Source organism: Hesperophylax consimilis, chromosome 7, assembly GCF_061612785.1.
Source record: "Hesperophylax consimilis isolate HC1 chromosome 7, BYU_Hcon_1.0, whole genome shotgun sequence".
Classification (NCBI taxonomy): domain Eukaryota; kingdom Metazoa; phylum Arthropoda; class Insecta; order Trichoptera; family Limnephilidae; genus Hesperophylax; species Hesperophylax consimilis.
Genome location: NC_142842.1, coordinates 41,575,730 through 41,592,892, shown reverse-complemented (window position 1 = coordinate 41,592,892; position 17,163 = coordinate 41,575,730).

Genomic DNA, 17,163 nt, shown 5'->3' with positions numbered 1-17,163 from the left:
GAGGAAAGCAGTGAACTATTTGCCCAACACTTTTCATCAGTATATGAGAAAGATAACATAAGAGGCAACGAAGAGACTCAACCTCATCCCGTTTCAATTGATCAATCAAACGGCGTTCTGCACACAGTAAATATTAGTGTGCACGATGTAAGAATAACAATGCTTAACCTTGACCAGAGCAAAGGTCCGGGTCCCGACAAAATTCCACCTATCCTAATTAAAAAGTGTGCACACAGTCTCGCACTCCCTCTGACTATCATTTACAGGAAATCGTTGTCTTCATCCGTTTTCCCAACAAGATGGAAACAAGCAAATATTGTACCTATACCTAAAAGTGGCGACCTTCACGACGTCACAAACTATAGACCCATCTCTATTCTCTGTTGATTTGCTAAAATTTTCGAAAAAATAATTTGTCCAAGTCTGAATTATCATCTCAAAAATCTTATTACTCCAAAACAGCATGGATTTCTCTCCCAGAAATCAACATCCTCCAATTTACTTTGCTATGTCACTACCTTAACCGAAGCTGTCGATAAAGGTCAACAGATAGACAGCATCTACACTGACTTTAGCAAGGCCTTTGATAAGATAAATCACAGATTATTAATACATAAACTAAAACGCATGGGTGTTCATGGTACCTTGCTAAACTGGTTTCACTCCTATCTAACTGACCGTGAACAAAGAGTAGTATTTGATGGTTATGAGTCAAGAGGATTAGATGTGCCGTCTGGAGTACCTCAAGGGTCCCATTTGGGCCCGATCTTGTTCCTTGTTTTTATAAATGACTTGTGCGATGTTATTTTGGATTCTAAAATTTTATTGTTCGCCGATGATTGTAAGATTTTTAAAATTATCCACACATTACTTGATTCAATACTCCTTCAAAATGATATCAACAGAGTTTCTAAGTGGTGCACTGATAATAGAATGTTTCTGAATTCTTTAAAATGTGTCCACATAACTTTTACACGTAAACGCAACTCAATCTCAACTCATTATTTTATCGACGGTACTAAACTCCAGGAAGTCACAACCATTCGGGACCTAGGCGTAATATTTGATAAAAAACTAACTTTCACACCTCATATCGACAGCATTATTTCTAGATCCCTAAAAATGCTAGGATTTATCAAACGAAATAGTAAAAATTTTCAGAATCCCAAATCAAAAATAACGCTATACAATTCCTTCACCCGCAACGTGTTGGAGTACGCAAGCTCTATATGGAGTCCAACCTACAAAGTTCATATTCAGCGAATAGAGCGGGTTCAAAAACATTTTATGTACCACCTAGCGTATTGTGATAAGCGAGCTCGATCACTTCCTCATTACACCGATTGACTAAATTTCTACAATGTACGCACCCTTGAACAGAGAAGACTAAATATTGATTTAAATTTTCTTTTCAAAATTGTTAATGCTCTAAAAAACTGCCTTTTTTTACTCTATCAAATTATGTTCAACGTTCCTAGAATTGGTTCCCGACTCATACATTATATTCCGTTACATATTAAAAAATATAAAACTAAGCTTGGGTATGACTCACCTTTACCAAGAATGTGCCGTTATTTTAACGAGACATATAAAAGTCATCCCATTGATTTGTCAATGTCATCACTGGCCACCTTCAAATCAAACGTAAACAAGACTTAAAACTACCTATCGTATTGATCTATAAAATGATTACTGTTGCTGTTATGAAATGTATATGTAAGTGTATGTATTTGTGTATACATGTATGCATGTAGGTGCATACATGTACATTATTCTTTACTTATAGTTTTGTGTTTATCAATGTTGTGTTTGTCTGTAATTAGTGATAGTATCAACCAAGTTTAATTAGTGTAATTGAATTTCGAGAGCTTTGATATGAATCACTGTTGACAAACCTAAGAAAAAAAAAAAAAAAAAAAAAAATAGAGAGGAAGGAACTAAGGGACACTGCCTTTTATATGAAAGGGTGGTAGTTTGTAAGATTTGCACGATATACAGGGTCAATTATTCTAAATTACTCCATATAAAATGGTAATCAAAAGGTTCGGCCTCTCTAACTAGGCGTAACGAGATGGGAAAATTATGAAAGGGAATGTAAAACGATAATAGTAAATAATTAATCATAGTGAGAAATGGACTTTCTAGAAAACCAATTGATCATTCTAGTTGGATTCGAGAGCTGAATTTAAAAAAAAAAACCTTACATGTAGTATACATATATTGTAATATTCTTGATATTAGTTTATGAGCTCATCCATAGATGGCACTAGATTAGTCTATTAGTTTACCAATGTATGAAAAATAAATAAAGTGAGAATCCGAAGATTCCAACCGCCTGCTAATTTAGATGTCAGAGCCATTGTCAATCTATCACAAATTCCAAGTGTTTTTTTGAAGCCCAGTTTCATGGAATTAGTTGTAAGAAAATAAACTGTAGATTAATGTGCAGAAATAAGCCCTACCGTACTATGGTTCTGTGTGAAATGATGATAGTTAAATCTTGAGTAGTATTTTCTACGTGATTCGCGAGCAATCAAAATTGCACAGTTCCCGAACTGGCCAAATGCAATGTGTTCGTAAACTGAACACAGTCACAAATAATAGCACAAAGCACTTGCTTTCACTTCTATGCAAAACTTTACAATGGGCATCTTAATTATTTGAACATGTTGCGAAGAATTATTGTGTTCTGTATTCATTGTTACAAATAAAAACAACAAAGAAAAAATATACGAAATAGTTTCAAAGCAAATTTTGCAAATGGCATAATACGCAATAATACTGGTATTCTTTTCTTGTTTTGTATTTTAATGCATTATATTATACATTAATTGGTTGTTTATTTGGTGATTTCAGGCGGAAACAGCGGTAGCGCATCGTCGCAAGAACTCAGCACTTTGGCCAAAATGTTAAGAACTTCAGGAAAAGTAAGTGCATTTATGACTCTCTTCTTTATTTTTTAAAATTTACGATCACGAAATTTATCATTTCAATTGTTCGCCAAATTTGTGCATGATATAATATTTTTAATTTACATTCCCTTGTGTGCCATAATACATTAAGCAAAGAATCTTAAATATAATAAACACATACAGGACTGGCCCTGCGTGGGCGCAAATGGAGCAGTCCACTCCGGGCGCTAAATTCCCAAGGTGCTGATCATATTTCACCTAACACATCGCCCTTGAAATTATTTTTCATAAAAACGGCGCCACACGAAAACACAAATCATCCTAATTTTATTGATCACAGTGATTTCCTACCTAGAGGAGTCTCCTGGTTTTGATTACAGTGATCTCCTACCTAGAGAAGTCTACTGGTTTTGACAAGCGGGGCAAAATTTTAGTTGCGCCATGCGCCGTTCGGCTCAAGGCCGGCCCTGAACACTGTACACATATGATTGTGTAATCTAGATTAACTGCAATATCTTAGTAGCAGAGTTCAATAAACCTTATATTGCCTGCAGACTAAAAATGGAACAAATAAATAAAAACACAAAATCTAAAATTACTCCGTTTTAAAGCGTCCATAAATTATATTATAATTTCATATTTGGGTAAATATTAAATCCTTAATCTTGAGATAATCAAGCAATCTAAAGAAATTTTACAGTAGGTATCATTCGAGCAATTTTCTTAAATTTGCTGCCTCACTCTGGTTTATTTGTTTGTCTGAGACTCCAAATACGAAATTTGGGATATATTTGTATAAATCTGCTTTCACTGGCAAGTCGATGTAAGTTTATCGGTATTGAAATGTAAATTTTAATCCGTCTTTCTAAACCAAGTTCGATTATTACTGTATCTTAAACAAACGCAAAAAATACACAGCTTTTTTCTTATTTGGTATGCGTCTATAAGAGGTGTATTTAACCCCTTATGCTAATTTGTTCGCTTTTGGCAACAGCTCAAATAAGTCTCATGGAAATCTTTGTGTTTTCCTTACGGTCATGGAAAGAAATATGATTTTAATAGTGTTATATAGAGAATATACCAAGATTTATTTCAAATCAAAGTCAGCTATAAAATAACTAAAATGAAACCACAGTTTCGGACATAAATTTGAGAAAAGCTTATGAAACTTCGTGAATGCTTTATGAATTATTTTTATATGAAACGTCAAAAAAGGACGTGATAATTTATTTTTAATCAATTTTGTGTGTGTGTTTTTTTTCTTCACTATTCTTAAAGTTAATTACAAAAACGTAAAGTGAACCATTTTTAAAACATATTTTTAGTTTTGCATTCAAAACTTTAATATATTTAAAATATATATCTTACTATTTCTAATAAAAAATTTAAAAGCGTATGTTATCACCTTTAAAAAACAGTTCTTAGTTTTCGGATACGTTTAAAAAATGTTAATTTCTATTTAATGCAAATCTGAAATTCTTCGACCGTCTGACAAAACATGCTAGTGGCCTGAGGGTTACTTCGCGCACCGGAGATGTTTTTTTGCTCCAGTTGAATACGAGATTTGGTTTAAAAATAGCCGGTGAAATCCATGCAGTGAATAGGTCATTTTGCATGCATTTATAATTGACTTTCAACCACTAAATCTTTTCTAGAACATACAAGGCAATAATTGTCTCTTGCTGTACTTAACTTATGTTTTTTTCGTTCCAATTCAAAAAGATTCCATTTATACCTGGTTCATGTCACTATAAAAATATTTCCGCAGTTTATTTAATATTGTAATAAAACATACTGTTATAAGCTTTGTCTTTTCCAGTTAAACAAGTCGGAACATTGGTCTGGAATATAATATTCCATTTATTTTGCACGCATGAAATGTGTATTCATGCCGTTACACTATGTTAAGAATGCTCAAAGTTATTTCATTGCAATCAGGGACGAACTGGAAACCAAATAGGTTACAGAAGTATTTTTTTTATTATCATTTAATTCATATTTCTGCCCTTGCATAAATAATTAACGACATCGAAAGGTGCTTACCGGTTATATAAATTCCAGACTAAGTAGAAACTATTTGTTTTTTTTACACTTCAGTGGGGTATTATGTCAAATAGTAAATTAAAATTTGTATAAACTTGTAATTATTTCGCTCTTGGTATTCCAATTGTCACATACACCATAAACCAACCTGGACATCCTAGTACGTTAGACCAAAATCCGTCATAGGGAAAGAAAGAAAAATTTATAAATAAAGAATTAAAGAGAATGTGCCACAGGCCAACTATAAATATGAACTTATCCGAAGTTCATGCAATAGATGAACTCACTTGAGGAAACGAAAAGATTTAGCCTAGACACCAGACATTATTCAAATCTTACAATACTAGGGCCAGTTGCTTAACAGAACTTGAACAAGTCATTATATTTAAAGTTGATATTCAATTTCTATTATTATTCAAGTACTTTGAAACAACTGACCCATAATGGAATAATAACGGAAATTGAATAGAACTTCCACAGAACTGGAATTTGAACATTAATTTTAACCTAAGTTCCTCAGGCCAATTTGTTCGCTGAAATGGTCTCATAGAAATCGTTATGTCTCCCTTACTTTCATAGTTCGAAATATAAACTTAATGGTGTTAGAAGAAACAACACTAAACTATTCATTCAAACATAAAAGTTAACTACAGAATAATTAAAATGTACACCTCTATGTAACCAAAGGTTTCAATCGCAACCTGAGAAAAATTTATGGGAATTTATGAAAGTTTGGTGAATCATTTTTATACGAAATGACAAAAAGTCTGGTCACAGTATTAATAATACAATTGTTAGTAAAATATGTATTTTTTGTTATTAATAATTTTAGTTCACTGTTTAGACGAAAAAAGTAAGGTGAGCCATTTTTTTAAACTTTTTTCGTATTATTTAAAAAAAATGTATCATTTATTAAACAATATGCTTGTTCTTAATTTTTATAATAAAATTTGAAAGCGTATTGTATTAACTTTCAAACACAGTTTTTAGTTTTCGAATACGTTCAGAAAAATGCCAATTATTTGGATTTTATTACGAAGCGGAAATACAAACAAAATTTTAATACACACAGAATGTCTGACAACATCACTAGGAAATATAACGTCAATATGCCCGAGGCCTAAAGGGTTACAAAAAATTGTATCAGAATTGATAAATAATATATTTTACCGTAATTATTTATCTGTATTATCTAAGATGGGCTGACGTTCACAGAAATTATCTATCTGTATTATCTAAGATGGGCGGATGTTCACAAATGCTGGTTTTTAACACCAGAAATGTTCCCGTGGCAAAGGAGTGACATTTCTGGCCGTGACGATCCATCCCTGGTCGGATCGCATCTCTGACATTATTTACAAACCATTGATGGTCGAGTCGTGGCCATTGTTTAAAATGTACCAATGTCTCGATGACAATCTTACGACGCAGTGGACCGCTCCATCATTAATCAGGCGCTGAGAGCTTTCTCAGTACAATGTACAATATGCATACATTATACGAAGAGCAGAGAACTAGCGTTGTTAAACTTCATAGCTCGCTAAGTACATGAAAATGCGATATATCAATTTAAGTGACACTTCAGATTATTATTTTAATGATATGTAATTTTTTATCTTAGACTTGCGTCATAAAAATTGGTTTCCATTATTATTAAAAAAATATATGTAATTTTTTTTAAAGAACATTTACTCGACGGGAGGCCCTGAGGAATAATATTCGTAATATTCTGGGTCGTCTTTGGGGGGGGTGAAAAATAATTTCATGGAAAAATTAACCTTATATAAATGTACATATATATATATATATATAGATGTAAAAAAATGTCTATGTAATCTTTGGGGTTGCTGTGTGGATGGTATTTTCAAGGAAACGTAGTTTAGGTAAAGAAAGGGGTATGAGGGTTGGGTAGGAATCTGTCGGTCAGTGTGTCCAGGAGTGACGGACGTATGAATCCATCCCTGCGGTGCAAGGCGATTTGTTGAGAGAGTCTTGCTGGAGAGGTCAATTGATCTCCCTCAACTAGTCTCTCCTCATCGCATTCGCTGCCAAGACCTAGAAAAACCTAACCCCGTGAATCCGGGAATGGGTTCATCAAACGTAGCGAACCACTTGGGGTGACCTATGGTAGAGGTGTTGATTATACGATAAATGGTTCCCGGGCGGTGGTACCCATACCCACTTCCCAAAATAAAATGAAAAAAAAAACATTTTTAGTGACATTTTATACTAGTCATAAATAATATGGTACCTACTTATGATTTAGACAGAATATGTATATTGTTTGTTTGTATCTGAAAATTGTGTAGTCAAAAACAAAAAACGAAACTAAAAATTAAATAAATATAGCGCAATCAAAAACAAAAACAATGGCAAGAATGTATGGCATTGCACAACCGATACAAGTATAAATACGGATGACTGTTGATTTATAAGAAAAATGTGTCTTTTTCGGTATGTTTTAGCCAACATTTGATCTGTTTTTTATAATAGTTAATGTTTTGACATAAACAAAAAACATCAAAAGTTGTAATTAGTGTGTTGTAAATTTAAGGGGCAGTAAAATTAATGTGCGTTTGGGTTAATCTGCTCTTTCAATGGGGTACTGCATATATATATATATATACAAGTATATATACAAGTGACATGTATTTGGCGACAACGGTTAATGAATTAACTAATTAATAAACGAAGCTAATTAAATATACGCAAAAAAGCTCATCGCCGCGACCAGAATATAAATACGGGGATCTTTCATTAACCGGAGCTCTCTGAACTACTTGACATCGGCGTCGTGATTCACTGGTAAGGATTTTTTTCATTTTTTACTTTGATGGTGTACATTGATGCACAAATTTTCAAATAGTGTAAATATGATATATTTACTCAAAAATTGAGTAAGCAAAAACTTGTTGAATCTGAACAATCTATCAATCGTTTTAACTTACTGTCCGGGACAGGCTACTTTTATTAACTTTCCCTGGATTCACGAGAAATCTGACCAAATTCCCAGTCCACATTAATCCAAATTGCAGGCCTTCCTGCGTTTATTTTACCCTGGTAGTCATTGAACTTTGTACTCACAAGTCATGACTCATAACAGTCGGAAGAAAGCAAAAGTCACGACATTTAATTATTTAAGTGTGTTGCCGGTTAGTGCCGCGAGAGAGTTATGTTATTGGTTCGTACAAAAAACAAAAAGCTTCGGCAAAAAATATGCAGATTATCTGCGTTATTTTCACATCAATGTCTTCAAATTATGTCGAATTTGATACGTGCTTTAAAATTATCTTAAAATGATTTCAATATCTTTATTTGTTTGGACTTAATTAGTTTAAATTTAATTTAAAATTAAGACAACTATTAGAGGATTTCAATTCGTCAGTGATGACCACTTTAATATTTTCCTTCGATGACTGTCACTCCCGTTCAAAGAACTTTATTTAAGTTTCTTTTTCAAAATTGGAAGTGTTTGTTTGAAGAATATAGAGAGATAAGCGATAAGCGATACCACTAATATAATATTTATTACAGAAAATATTGTTTTGCGATTTTCAAAATTGGAACTGTTTTGTAAGAAAATTCAGACTATCCCCATTAATATATTTTATTTAGATGAGACACAAAGTGAAAAAAATGAATCCACTTTTTTATCCCCAAGTAAACTATATAATCCCGTCTCCGCGCACTGCTACTTACGTGATAATAGTGGAACACATTTCGACGGCATATTAAATCGCGGGTTTGCGCTAGTTAATCCTAATCTGAAAGTTTTATTATCATTGATTGTACAGTTTAGGATTGTTGTAAACGGAAGTGGTGCCCTCTGTTATTTTCTAAAAGAACCATAGAACATTCGAACCGCGGCAGCGGGCTTTTATCTGCTAGTTTAAATAAATCTATATGTTACAAGGTATATTGTAAATATTTAATTTCTACATTCTCAATCGGGATTAACCTCATTCTAGATTAATTAAAAATATTAACCACTTACTGTTTTAAGACACTTGATCTGTCCATCAATTCTTCTGATTTTATTTGGGAGATAGCAGTATATCCGGATATAACGGAATACTGCGTTCATCGCTAGACACTAACACTAACACAATTATAAATGGTTCGTTTCATCAATTGATTGTATGTTCTGCAGAAAAATGCATTTTCGAACTGTAAATCAGATTTATGGCCGATTCTATAATTATACGAAGACTTCACATTCCCACTGACCAAGGCGAGCTATTTAACTCTTCATCCATCCATCAAACTACAGATTCATGGTCAATGGGTACCGTGGAAATAACTGTCAGTACGACATGCAGACTTAACACCTAGCGGATATCTGCTAATAAGAACTTATTTGTCTAAAACGGGTAGTTTTCATAGAGTTAAGTAGCATATTAGATGAAAAAAAACAGCATTCAATATTCCAGCACATAAAATAAAATGATATTGACTGCTAAAACTAATGTGGATCGTCTCAACAAAGAGCGAAATGCTTTAATTAAAGTTATTACAAAAAACTTTTTAGATTCTTGACAGTTTTTTAATTAATTTTTTTAATATTTTTAAAAAGAAAGACAAACATTTCCAGGTTACGAATAACCTGACAATATTTGAAAATCTCCTACTACCACCACAGTAAGCTGAAAATGTTGCTTGTGTTGTGATGGAGGACGAGCCGAGGGATTGAACACACTACGCCTGGGTGGGACCCAAACGCGATGTCAACTGGGCCACCAACCGGTCATTTATGGACTTTATGTACTTCAGTTATGTATGGACTTCGTCATACTCAACACACAGCAACAGCAAATAAATAAACTATAAAACAAAATTATATTATTATATATATATTATATACATTACCAAAAAGATAAACTAAACCATGGTACTGCAGAACACGATTACGAAATAAGACATAGAGTCATTAACACATGACTCCGAAGACAAATACCACAGACACAAAGACAAAACCATAATCTGGCTCCAAAAGACATAGTCATCAACACATGACTCCCAATACAAATACCTAATACAGACAAAGGCAATACCATAATATAACTCCAAAATTTTACAAGATATTAAAGATACTCACCTAAAAAAATTACATAACAAATTTAAATACAAAATTCCCACTTGGATAGCCAACAAAGGCATAACATACTGCGGAAAGATAACGTATACAATATTTTAACAACACACCCCATGCATGTATTTTCTCTTTTCTTTTATTTTTTTCCTGTGTTTTAAACTTTTTATTTCTTCATTTATTTTTTTTTAATTTTCACAAACTTATTTTTCTTCTCGTTTTTTTTTAACTATATTAAAATAAGATTAAATTTTTAACACCTCTGAACCATTGGTTTATACCACAAAAAATGCATTTATCTTGGTTTAAAAAATCTACTAATGTTGAGCAAACGACACTAATAAAGTGAATAAAATACTTAAGTTCCGTTATATCATGGGTCAGTGTATTGGTACAACAGAAGATTATGTTATGATGTATGAAAGTGAATGAAGCAAGAAGTTGTGTGGCGTTTATAATTTGTTAGAAAATGGCCTCCCATCTCCTTTTTAACAGGATTTTAGTGTATCAGCAATACACATTTTTCTCCTTGTGGTACAACTACTATGGTCACATTAACATTTTATTATTTTTATCATCTGCATCTCAGAATTTTTTTTTTTTTTTTTTTCAAATTTAAAATCGTCGTTTTTATTTGGACTTTTTAATTTTAAATTTTTCGATACCTATCTGCATGAAGAATTTTTGGGTAGATTGTACATTTCCTATTCGAAATTCAAAAGAAATTGTTACCTAGTTGTACAATATACTATTTATTTATTTATTACACGCCCTAGTGGGCTTAAAATAATATGCATTCATTAAGACATTAGTAAACTACATAACATGAAAATCTTGATAAAATACACAAATTTCTCCAGCGGAGATATAATCTGAACTGTGAACACCTTTTCTTCCAACGTGAAGCGAACCAAAAATTACATTATTAGAAATGTTTGTATTGTCTTAAGTTCTCACGTATCTAAATATTCTGTTTTTATCACTATCAGAATTTAACAAAATCAATCAACATCTTTGAGAAGAAAGTGGTTCAAGATCAAATAATGTGTCAGGGAGTTATAGTTTCTGAAATTGCTAACCCATCAACTTAACTTGTGTATCTTTAGTATGTCTACTTGTGGTAATAACGAAAAGAATGTAGAAGCACTCTTTATGTGCCTAAATATATTATTAAAAATATGTTGTGGTAAAACAAAATAAAGGGTTCACTCAGTGATTTACGATAATAACAAGTTCTTACTGAAATATTAATTTCATTGACGACAACCCGGGCGTATGTTTACATTTAATATATGTACATATAGGCAAGTCCCGCCTCACTAGACGATGTCTGTTCTGATGGGGGTAGCAATAAACATTGTATTTTATTAATGAATCTTGTTTTTCTGCGTAAAATACACAAAATATAATTAAAATAGAAATGTAATAATTAGAATTATATAAAATCTACGCAATGTACAAATAAGGGTAAGAAAAGTGCATGCACAATAAATATATGTAATGTATAAATAAGGGTAATAAAAGTGCATGCACAATAAAGATATGTCATGTATAAATAAGGGTAATAAAAGTGCATGCATAATAAATATATGTAATGTATACATAAGGATAAGAAAAGTGAATACATAATAAATATATGTAATGTATAAATAAGGATAAGAAAAGTGAATACATAATAAATATATGTAATGTATAAATAAGGGTAAGAAAGGTGCATACATAATAAGGTCAAAATTTAGTGCATAAAAGTCGAGCAAAATACGTATTGATATTAATAAACTTTAGATATCAAAGAGGGTTTGCGAGTAGTGATTACTCGGTGCTGCCAGTCTATTTTTAAATTTAATATCCTTGTGTTGATTTTTTGTTTTGTTTTATGACCATTTAATAAAAAATCTTGTTTGCTATCATAAGTTAAATATATTCACTTAAATAACTTTAGATATCAAAGGGGGTTTGCGAGTAGTGATTACTCGGTGCTGCCAGTCTATTTTTAAATTTAATATCCTTGTGTTGATTTTTTGTTTTGTTTTATGACCATTTAATAAAAAATCTTGTTTGCTATCATAAGTTAAATATATTCACTTAAATATTGTATATGATAAATATACCATGTGTATTTATCAAGCAAACAGCGCTATAAAAACTGCAGAAATATGCATGTTATTTCTTTTTCCCCAACAGTTTGTTAATCTTCATCTCATGCCATTTCCTAACGGCGGTTTTCTGTATTTCAGTTCACTTTGAACACTGTTTTTCACAAAAAAGCTGAACGAAGTACTCTCAGAAACATTTTTAAAATGTGTTCTCCACTGTCGAGATTTTGGCTACATCTGTAGGTCAAAGATTTCTTTAAATCATTTTTTCTGAACGCTTAATTTTTTTTCCGTGCATCAACATTAAGTCTTAAAACATCCTAATCACACCTAGGTAACATAAAATATCCAATCTTCCTCTCTGAAAATAATAACACTACGTAAAATACACTAAATTTAAACACCTATATTTAAATGATCCGTTACGCTTAAATTTTTTTTTGATTAAGCCATCAGATAAACTTATTATGGCATAATTATGGTTCTGTTTGACCACCTGGATTGAACCCCCGACCCCGGCATGACGGCTTGATTACTAACCAGGCAACTATCAAGACGCACGAATCATTTCGGTGTGAACTTGCTCTTGACACCGGTTAAAATTTATTTGTTCTAACACGAATCCCCTCAATCTCATGGTTATTCATGTTATTATGTCATCAAGTGTATCCAGTCTTTAGACAGCCATAGCTATCAAGCAATCACAATATTTATAAGGCGGGACGCTTTGATAACATAGAAGATTTTTTAACCGACTATTATTATGAGTTTTTGTCTGAAATCAAACTTAAACGTTTATTTCAAAAAACGCAAATATTAGTTACCCTATTCTATACTCGTATTTAGCTTCAAAATTATAGATTTGTTCAACAAATTCTTAAAAAAATAAAGTTCAATCGAAAGTGTCACAAAACTTATTATATTATTGATGTTTTCTCTTCACATTTCCTTCTTTTGCTTTCAGTTTTAATTGAATATAATAGGTTTGAATAACAGCTTAATTGACAAACATCACTTTCTATCTTTGTTATTATTGATGCCCATGCCATTTTTAAACGTAAACCTATAAAATATTTAAAATACAATTACCTACCTAGTTGCACTTTATCAGAACTGATTATGTTATATTTCTCTTTTTTTAATCAGTTGTCTATTGTATCGGTCTTAAAATAAGCATGAATAAAGACTGTTTATTTTTTTTACGCAAACAAATTAAAGAATATAAAATACCGGTTGATATGATATATTTATTGAAGTAGTCATATTTAGTCAATGGATATGTTGAAACAATTTTAAATTTTTTCACTTATTTTGTTTTTCAACAGTTACCGGTTTCAACCGATTTCGGCTTAATATTTTTACAGTCAGTCGACTTTTTTTATTCTTATATGTTTAAAAAGAATTAAAAAATCTTCTACCTAAAAAGATTTCAGATATCTTCGAGTATTGTTTCTAGTTCAGAAAAATTCCACCCGAATGATTTTTCGACTTGCTGTTAATTATTATAAAAATCAATAATTAATATCACACGAGAAAAAATGCACCCTAATAAACAGCATCAAAAGAATATTGTAAAAATCAAATTCTATTTTATCCAAAAATACCTACGTTAAACTACGTACATTATTGTGTAGATTAATTTTAAAAATACATTTTTTTATGTTCTCCATAAAACGGTTATACACCAATATATCGTGGAGAAGATAACAAATTGAAAAGTTTACAGAGGCATTTTTACTATTTTGTGACATGTCTTGATTAGTTTTTTCAGGGTTAGTTTTGTCTCGAAGTATGTATGAAGATTGCGATTATAATGTATGTAAGTAAGTCTAAAGTCATGGTGTTTGAAAGAGAGAGTGCGAAAACAGTGTGCAATATAATTGTGAATGATTGATTCTTGGAGCAGGTGGATGTATTATTGTGTATTTGGGAAGTATGTTTACAAGAGATGGGAAGGCTGACAAGATATATTAAAAGAAGGGTAAATGCAGGTAACTCCATTCATGGAGGGCTGAACGCGGTTGGCGCTAGCAAAAATTATCCAAGGAAGCGAAGCTAACAGTCCACAATGGAGTCCTGATGCTTACCCTGATGTATAGAAGTGAGGCACGGAATTGGCAGAGGAAGAATAAAAATAGACTGAATAGTGTAGAAATGAGATCCCTGAGGCGTATGTGTGATAAAGCAATGTATGATCGTGTGAGAAATGTGGAGATCCGCAAAGAATTTAAGGCTGATGTAAACGTAATGAGTAAGATTAAGAAAGGAACGCTTAGATGGTTTGGGCATGTATAGCAAATACACGAAGAAAGGAGTGTAAGGAGAATATATGACGCAAATGTGAATGGTAGAAGAAGTAGGGGACGCCCTATGAAGACATGGCATGTTTCACTGAGTTGGGTCATGTCAAGGGTCAGAATAATAGAAGAGTATATATAAGACAATGTATGAATTTGAATGAGGCAAGGGGTTTATGCCAAGACCGAGCTGTTTGGCGGTCCATCCTATTTGTCTACCCCTTCCACAAAGTCCGGCGTGATGGTTAGCTAGTATGCTTTATTTTTTTTTGCATTCATTCATTCGGTCATTTTATTAAAAAAGAACATTTTGAGAACACAGAGAATGGAAATCGGCATTTATAATGATTTATGTGTTTGTGCGTGTTGCTTGTTTTATTTTTTTTTGTGTTGCGTGTATATGTTTTATTCTTTTATGTTATAGAATTTTGGTAATATTGTCTTTTTTGTTCTTTAGTCCATTTTTTTTATTTTGTGTTTGAATTTATTTTTTTTTCCTCAATTTTTGTTTCAAGTGGAAGACTGTTGAATGCTTTAATAGCGTGGTATTGATGGTGTCTTTGTCCAAAGGTAGTGTTTACCGTCGGAGTTTTTATGTTTTCTTTGTACGCTTGTCTGACCGGTCTATTAGTGATATTTTGTGTTTATTGGGGTTTGTTTTTTTGGTCGAAAATGTAGTTTAGTAGTGTTTTAACATATAATTGGCGTATATCAAGTACGTCACAGCTTTTAAATATTTGGTCTGTGTCGGTTAGTTTATGTATTACCTTTAATATCGTTTTCTGTACGATTTCTATTTGAGCGATAGCTGCGTTTGTTGCTCCTCCCCAAGCAATTATTCCATGTTCTATTATTGATTGGCATAGTGCAAAATATATTGTTTTCAATTGTTTTATTTTATATATGTTTCTTATGTTTAGGAAAATGTGTATTGTTCTGAGGAGTCTATTTGTGATTTGTTTGATGTGATGTGTCCATCTAAGATTATGGTCAATTACGATTCCTAGATACTTTATTATTAATATTTATTAACAGGTATGTTTTTCATGATTTGACTCAATATAATCGTACAAGGGAAGGTACGCACGTTTTCTCGATTAAAAGGTGTTCACTTTATAATGCAAGCACTCTGCAGCTAATAAGTGAGAGCGATCTTCTAATAATGGGCAGTCCAGCGAGAAGTCTAGACGCAACGTACATTGTGTAAGGGCAACTGTGAGGCAGATGCAGGTAACCGAGAGCAGGCTGTAGGCATACAGGTAATATGCATAATGCATCTTATACGCGTCAATTATCATACCATCCAATTAATGTTACGATAAACCAACATACATCCATACTTCTTGTAGATAGGCAATGTAGCAGGGGCGTGCTGGATTTAAAAAACATATTTCCACAACAACAAAAGTTATTTATTATGTATTCATATATTTATATTATCAAACATATGTATTTTTTATTAAACTTTTAATTACCATCGATTGTGTGTTAAGTTCTACTAAAAACAGTTATTGTTAAATTTAATAATTGTCTTTCTTTCCGAAAGCAATCTAACAAAAAAATTTAACTGTTATAAATAAGCAAACAAAATACAGGAATTTATTATTAATTAATTTACTGGACAATTTGTATAGTGCCGCTTTTGTGAGATATCACCTCAGGGGCGCTTTACAGTTGATGCAGGTATTACAAAAAATATAGGTAAATATTACAAAAATAAACTGAAGTCAAGTTAAGTAAAATTAAGAACAAGAACAGGTGACACGAAGATAGAAGATGGAAGATGGAGACTCTGCAGCAAGAATACCAGGTGCTGAAAACCTGGACCAGCTGCTGCAGCGAGAGAGTCCACCACGTCCACCAACAGTGCCAGCACGAGGTTCGTCATCCGACCAGGTATGTGTCGGCTGCTAATAAAGAGCTGACACAATATCCTCACATAGATACCAGACGTTTGACTAAGATAGAAGATGGAGACTCTGCAGCAAGAATACCAGGTGCTGAAAACCTGGACCAGCTGCTGCAGCGAGAGAGTCCACCACGTCCACCAACAGTGCCAGCACGAGGTTCGTCATCCGACCAGGTATGTGTCGGCTGCTAATAAAGAGCTGACACAATATCCTCACATAGATACCAGACGTTTGACTAAGATAGAAGATGGAGACTCTGCAGCAAGAATACCAGGTGCTGAAAACCTGGACCAGCTGCTGCAGCGAGAGAGTCCACCACGTCCACCAACAGTGCCAGCACGAGGTTCGTCATCCGACCAGGTATGTGTCGGCTGCTAATAAAGAGCTGACACAATATCCTCACATAGATACCAGACGTTTGACTAAGATAGAAGATGGAGACTCTGCAATGTATCATTTCCTTCTAAAAGAAATTCCCCTATACATTTTATATTAGAATCTTTCCTAACAAAACAGTTATTGTTATTTTACAATTTTTTAAGACTGACAAAAATGTTCGGCACTCCCCTGAACACCACAGGCATTTTAAAATCATTAGTTGCGTTACGCCCTACGTAAAGCTGATTCAAGCAGTTCAATGCTCTCGACATTTAATTCTGATTTATGAATGTTATAAGCCTAAGTTTTTTAATTTGTTTGTACGCTTGTCTACTACACGCATACGTCACGGAAAGGTAGGGGAACTTTGAACTAAACGCGATGGCAAGGCCGAAACCTTTTGTTATGTAATCCCAAAAACGATTATGGGTATGAAAT